The sequence below is a fragment of the Rhinatrema bivittatum genome, chromosome 4 (assembly GCF_901001135.1).
Source record: "Rhinatrema bivittatum chromosome 4, aRhiBiv1.1, whole genome shotgun sequence".
NCBI lineage: Eukaryota > Metazoa > Chordata > Amphibia > Gymnophiona > Rhinatrematidae > Rhinatrema > Rhinatrema bivittatum.
This window is the reverse complement of record NC_042618.1, coordinates 311,394,831-311,400,972: the sequence shown is the minus strand read 5'-3', so window position 1 is coordinate 311,400,972 and position 6,142 is coordinate 311,394,831.

The following is a 6,142-nucleotide window of genomic DNA, read 5'->3' as shown; positions in this document are numbered from 1 at the left end:
AACTTATAGAATAAGGGGCTTCTACTCTTGGTAGATTTTATAGCATCTGTATCTACTTAGTTCCCTCTTTTTCCCTTTCTCTTTCTATCCACAGACCATTCTCTTCATCCTTCTCCCTCTCTCTCCCCTCCTCATCTCATGATCAGATTTTTGCTGCTCCAGATCCCTCTCATGATCTTTAATGTTTAGCAAGATGGGCTCTACTAGTCTCCTGAGGGATCACTGGACAATAAAACACAGGTCAGTTTTAGCTCCCACCTCTTTTTTAAAGTGCATCTCATAGACTAATAAATACAGTAGCTGCTGTATCTTGTGTTCAAGGATTCCCTCCACCTCCATCCAAAATATGCCTCTGCTTATATTCCATTTCTACCCTCAAGTTTATATACACTATTATTTTATTTTGGTATTTTATATTATCTTTCCTAGCCAAATAACCTGTAAGTCAATAAGATCCATACCTTTATTTCAGACTTTTCCATCTATTCTTTTCTAACGACAAGTTCTCCAGATAGCCTATATATGACACCATTTAGTGGTTTTGCAAATTTGTTTTCAGAGGATTATCTGTCCCAACTCCCAGATCTGCTCCAGTACAGACATCCTCAGGTATTCACAGAAGGAAAGGTCATCTCTCTCATCTTTACCCAGCACTTTTCTTCATTTTCTTGGGTTTCCATCTTAATCTGAACTGGCATCACTGGCGTAATCCTGTTTTTCACTCTTCTCCCTCCCTATTTAGCCCAGTAATTGTAGATAGGGCTGTATGAACTTTATAAAAATAAAAAAAGTTTGCAAATTAATTTGATGAACCTGTATGCATTTTCTAGGATTCACCAACATTTATTTGTAAAACTCTAATGCATATTTCTAGAAATATGCATTAGATTTTGAATTAATTTGCTAATTCATGAAAATCCATAGCAAGTAGATCCAATGTGTATTTTTGCAACTCATCAGTTCACATCACATTTCAATGCCCATACGTTGATCTTCCCCAAATTTACTGGCAAAACTTCTATGAAACTTTCACATCAAATCTGGGGAACATCCCAAAATTCTGTTCAACTCAAAACCAGCCTGAAATCTGACTGGTTCAAGTCTGACCTGAAATAGTTTAGTATTTTTAACTGCAGTGACAGTCTTCAGCCTGGTACCACACTTCTCTCCAAAATGTGGTATGCATGCACACTGAATCTGGTCACTAGATGTCACCATTATGCAATGGACTGCATCCTCAGCCCACAGTGGGCTCAGACAACAGAAGCCAGACAAGGGAATTGAACCACTGTCACTGAAAAGTCAGACCAGCCCATCATTTTTAACAGAATACTATCTAGGACTCTAGTACTCATTTAAGACCATTTGGACATCAGAAAGAAATAACAAAATAACTTTCTTTCTCTCTCTCTCTCTTTCTCTTATACACACACACACACACACACACACACACACACACACACACACACACACACACACACACACACACAAAGATACTCCTTCCTATGTACAGTTCTTCCATCCATGTGCTCAGGGCTGGATTTACCTTTTAAGTGCACCTAGGTATATGTGTGCAGAGGCTTAGGGAAGGGGAGGTGGTGTCCCTTTCCAAGAAAATGGGATCAAGGAGGATCCCTCCCAGTGATGCTGGAGTGGCCTGAGGGATAGTTGAGGAGGGGAGAGGGATATCTTTCTTTGAACATGTACCAGGTTGAAAGGGACACCCCCTTTATCCCAGTAGCACTTTCTCATAAGCTCTGCTCAACCTGAGTAGCAGCATCCCATCAAACCTGCATCTTTAAAGGTGTGGGGCAGGGGTGGGCCTGCAGGAGATATCAGATGTTTCACTACTGTGTGCAACCAAATATGAATTCTAACATCCATGGACAGTGAATGGTGTTCCAGCAAAGGAATACAGAGTCAGCACAGAAAAACAAAATGAGAAACCTTTGACCAGGACAACAAAACTACCCAGGTTATCTGATCTGCCTGTTTAAGGCTGTAAATGTTTCTCCACAAATAATGAAGTAAGCAGCTCAGGTATAAGGGACAGAAAACCAACCCAAGTCAACCTGGAAACAAAAAACAACTCTCCAAAGGGCAGTTTATCAGACAGGTCAACTCGCAAAGAAATGCTGCCGTGGCAGTGCAGTGCTGGTCAAGAGGTGATAGGACTGAGACCATACCCTAGTCAAGGGGCACCATGCAGCAGGAACAGTGACCCCTCCCTATGGAGAAGGGGGGGGGGCAACACTCTCAAATGAAGGAATGTTCCACTGCTTGACTGTGCATGAGCTGTTTACATATGCATATCTGGGCTTTTAAAAGCAACAGGGGAAAGAGCTAAAAAGGGGGGTGACCAAAAGAAAGACCATCAACACCTGATGACACCCTTGAACCTCCCAGCTATGAAGGGAGAGCTCCTGTGACCAAGACGAGATGTCAAGTTCTCTTTGTCTAAGACTGTCTCCAAGACCTCCAGCCAGAGACTGCTCCAGAGTGAAACAGAAGAAATCTAAAGTTGGGTGCTAGTTAGATATGCTTATTAAATTATTCAAAGCAGGATCAGACAAATAAAAGTCTGATTCTGTGGAAAACCCCCCTTGAGCTTTTCTGAACTATTAGGCTTGTATAGACATAAGAAGATAGAGGTACTGCCCTTTACGATAGGTGTGGGGGAGAAGGAAAGAAGAACACAGTATCAGTCAGGTTACAGAACACCCTCATACTGCTTACAGGCCAGAAGTCATTTTAGTTTACAGTGCTCTTGTAAACCACCTCCTTGGGATGGAACCTCCTCCTGCTAAGTGTCTTTGGCAGAAAGTGAGGAAATTTGGGAAGTTCTTGATGCTGTCCAAAAGGGGTAATGCTGCTGGAAGCCCTCTCCCTTATTGATTTTGGTGCAGTGGGGTCTAAAACCCACCCAGTCAAGTCTCTAGGTCTAGGGAGGGAGAGCAGGGATATAGGGAAGGGAAGTTGGGAGAAGTTAAATAGTTTAAATAAAATGTATCATAAACACCAGATAAACCGTCATATATAACAATTACTAATTGTTGCAGAAGCAATAGGGAGCGGTCCCGATTCCGGGGAGAGTTGTGTGCTCTTGGACCACGGCACGACTGCAGAGAGCTCTGTAGAAGTGCCGAGGCAGGTGAGACGAGTTCAAGCACAGGCAGACAGGCTGAAGACCAGGGATTTTGACCTCTGCCGAACTTGATGCATCAGAAGAGACCCAACAACGCAATGTTGGTCTCTGGGGTAGCCCTTCAGCCACTCGATAGCCCTTTCGGACCTGCCGTACGGGAACGGCAAATGTGTCAGGACGGACAGAGGTTGAGGACAGGCGATGATACTGGAAGACAGGATCAGACGATACTTGAAGACAAGGTCAGACGAAGGTACTTGACAAGGCTGAGGATAGGCTGAAGAGAAGAACATGAGGAACATTGATGAAGACATTTGATGAGTGGAAAGACATCAGAAGAGTTGAAACTCAGTATGAATAGGAATCCGGCCTTGACTCATAACAGCAACCGACCTGGACAGAGCTTAGGTGACCCAGCATGATCGACGCACCTGACAGGCCAATCAGAAGAAGACGAAACGTCAGACCCAGCATGGAAGACACATCTGAAGGTCATCTCAAAGCTGAACAGAGGACAGCAGCCCACTAGGAGGTAAAATCTGGAACCAGGACATCCGAGAGGAAAGATTCCCTGAAAAGGGAGCCAAAAGGTCTGAACACTTGAAAGCGAAGGATCTAAAGACAAGGATGTCAGGAGAATCTGAAGATGAGGACATCTGGAATTGAAGACATCTGGAACGTCAGGGCATCAGGACTTCAACCCCCAGGACATTCAGTCAACAGCATCACGGAGGTGTCAAGAGAACTGGAGAACAAGACACTTGGAACATCTGGACATCTGGACTTCAGACCCCAAGGTCACTCAACCAAGAGCATCGAGGAGACACCAAGAGGCAGAACAACTGGATAATGGACTTCAGGAGAGACAGGACATCAGAAAGCGAGGACTTCAGTTAGATCTGACGACGAAGACATCAGAAGACAAGGACATGGGATCTGACGAGAGACCAGAACATGGAATGAAGATGCAGATGAAGGATCAGGAACCACAAAGGAAGATAAGGGAATTCCCATGAAGAACAGAGTGCCTTAAAGAAGTGGAGGTGGATATCGAAGTCTCCTGGAACAAAGAGCTGGTACGAAGGGTCCAGGAGCAGTTCAGCTCCATGACAGACTCCTTGCGAAGGCAAAGAAGAACTGAAGGTTGAGCCCTTTTGTAAGGCTGAACAGGAAACTCCTCGGATACGTCACTAAGAGGAGCCAGGAAGACTGGCCCTTTAAATCCAGGTGCGGCCCCGCGCCTAAGGAGGTAGAAGGCAGGACCGTGGAGAGCGGCGTCCCTGCTGCAGGTCAGAGCAGGAGCGGCACTAGGCTGTGACCTGCAGAGGCCCTGCGTCAGAGGCGGCACCCTGCTGCGGGAAGGAAGATGATGGTGGCCTCCGGGCCATATGAAGAGGAGCTCTGGGGCGGCCTCCTGGTCGCAGAAGAGAGTGGCGCTGGTGGCGACCTCCTGGCTGCACAAGGAGAGACTTCGACAGTGGCCTAACCGCAAAGAAAAGCAAGAGCGGCAACAGGCCACAAAGAGAGAAAGCGGCAGAGGCTCCCAAGCCACATGAAGGATGGTGGCAGCATCTGGATCGCTGCACAGAAGGAGCATCGGCGGAGGCCTCCAGGCCACGAAGAAGGCAGCGGCCCGCTGTAGATGGCAGCGGCAATGGTGGTAATGTCAGCGGCCTCCAGGCCATGAGAGGACGGAGTCGGGAAGGAAGGCAGACCGTGAAGAGGTGAGAGGCTGCTTGTGGGCCTATCCTACAAGCAGAATCGTAACACTAATACTGTATCATGTACAAATTTTAGGGAAGATAAGGCCATTGCAGAAAGACTAAATGAATTCTTTGCTTCCGTGTTTACTAATGAAGATATTGGGAAGATACCAGTTCCAAAGATGGTTTTCAGGGGTGATGAACTGAAGCAAATCACTGTGAACCTGGAAGATGTAGTAGGCCAGATTGACAAACTAAAGAGTAGCAAATCACCTGGATCAGATGGTATGCATCCTAGGGTACTGAAGGAACTAAAAAATGAAATTTCTGATCTATTAGTTAAAATTTGTAACCTAACATTAAAATCATCCATTGTTCCTGAAGACTGGAAAGTGGTCAATGTAACTCCAATATTTAAAAAGGGCTCCAGGGGCAATCCAGGTAACTATAGACCAGTGAGCCTGACGTCAGTGCTGGAAAAAATAGTGGAAACTATTATCAAGATCAAAATCGTAGAGCATATAGAAAGACATGGTTTAATGGATCACAGTCAACATGGAATTACCCAAGGGAAGTCTTGCCTAACAAATCTGCTTCATTTTTTTGAAGGGGTTAATAAACATGTGGATAAAGGTGAACCAATAGATGTAGTGTATTTGGATTTTCAGAAGGTGTTTGACAAAGTCCCTCATGAGAGGCTTCTAACAAAAAAACTAAAAAGTCATGGGATGGGAGGTGATGTCCTTTCGTGGACTACAAACTGGTTAAAAGACAGGAAACAGAGAGTAGGATTAAATGGTCAATTTTCTCAGTGGAAAAGGGTAAACAGTGGAGTGCCTCAGGAATCTGTACTTGGACCGATGCTTTTCAATCTAACTAGATAAATGAAGCCTGACCGACATGCCGCAAATGCGCAGTAGAGAGCAGCTCTACTGCGCATGTGCGGGCGAGCACGTCGGTCTTAGGCAGGGTAAGGAAAAAAAAAACATGGCGGTGGGCGGCGGCAGCGGGCGGCGGTAGCGGCGGCAGTAGCGGCGGCGGTGGCGGTGGCAGCGGGCGGCGGTAGCGGCGGCGGTGGCAGCGGGCGGTAGCGGGCGGCGGTAGCGGTGGCAGCGGGCGGTAGCGGCGGCAGTAGCGGCGGCGGCGGTGGCAGCGGGCGGCGGCGGCGGTAGCGGCAGCGGGCGGTAGCGGCAGGCGGCGGCAGCGGCCAGTAGCGAGGGAGGGAGGAGAGAGAGAGAGGGAGGGATGGACTGAGCGAGAGGGAGGGAGGGAGTGGGAGGGACGGAGAGAGGGA